The sequence below is a fragment of the Macaca fascicularis genome, chromosome 4, assembly GCF_037993035.2.
Source record: "Macaca fascicularis isolate 582-1 chromosome 4, T2T-MFA8v1.1".
NCBI lineage: Eukaryota > Metazoa > Chordata > Mammalia > Primates > Cercopithecidae > Macaca > Macaca fascicularis.
The window spans coordinates 64673850-64674943 of record NC_088378.1 but is presented as its reverse complement, the minus strand read 5'-3'; the positions used below and the strand labels follow the sequence as shown (position 1 = coordinate 64674943).

Sequence of the window (1094 nt, the reverse complement as noted above, 5' to 3'; positions counted from 1 at the left end):
GTCAGAGTACTTGAGCAGATTTTAAATCCAGTTTTTATAAAAGGCTTTGGCCCTAGCTTTGGGCCAGTGGGTCTCAGCTGGGGTTGTTGCTCTCCCTACCCCAGGGGACATTGACATTTTTGCTTTTCACAGCTGGGTAGAGTACTACTGACACATAGTGGGCATGTAGTAAGGTGCCAAACATCCCACATCCTACTATGCACAAGACAGCCCGCGCCCCCTCCTCCAGTCTAAGAATTATCTGGCCCCAAATTTCAAGAGTGTTGGAGTTGAGAATTGCTCCTGGCCATCAGGGGATCACACTGGGTGTGCTTCTGGGCTTGCATTTCATCAAGGTGTGAACCACGCTCCTTCGTTTTCTCAGAAGGTCTTCAGTTCTGCATCTGACATCAAACAAAGACTCAGAGAGTTTTCTCTTTTTTTCATAACAACTTTAATATGCTCTTAACTGTCATTCCTCATAGAGCCTCAGCTTATCAGTTCAAATCATCTGAAGAGATTCCTCTTTAATTGACACTGTGACTTCTTGATACAGAGGCCCTTGTTAGGGCTGTCAACTCTAAAAACAACTAAGAATTTGCCAAAAGGTCAACAGAGTTTTAATTTTAATGTGTTTTCATTTTAATTTAGTTTTAATTTGAAGGGGACAGTCCAAAGAACATCTTGCTCATTTATTCTTCTAGTGTCTCTAAAATCTTTCCCTGCCTCGAGTAGATGTTGAGAAGAAAAATTACACAAGTTAACAAATACACATTGTATTATCTTAGTTTTCCAAATATTTCCAAATTGGATTGATGTGATAGTAAGCCTCTGAGATGGGTTGAATTAATGAAAAGACACCTGTAGAATGCCTTAGAAGTGTTGCGATGATGATCACTTAAGGTTTTTCTTGTAACTTTTTTTTGGTGTGGTGTGACTTAGCATTCATATTCATGTGACTCTTTAGCAAAGGTGTACAGCTCCTGCAACCTAGCAGCATTAAGTTCCTGAGAGACACAACACAAGAAAGAAAACAGGTCTAAATCCAAGACTGTTTCCTCTCATATTGAATCTCTCTGGGTGATCCAGACACCTCGATTGTCAGAGCCTAGACC

The 1094-nt window shown here is 40.7% G+C and overlaps 1 non-coding gene across 1 annotated transcript; it reads right to left on the bottom strand.

The window, feature by feature from the left end:
• Window positions 1–420: 420 nt before the first annotated feature.
• Window positions 421–495, bottom strand: LOC123573212 (small nucleolar RNA SNORD28). Its single transcript, XR_006697942.1, has one exon. It is a non-coding gene; the product is annotated as a small nucleolar RNA SNORD28 (small nucleolar RNA).
• Between the last annotated feature and the right edge of the window lie 599 nt (window positions 496–1094).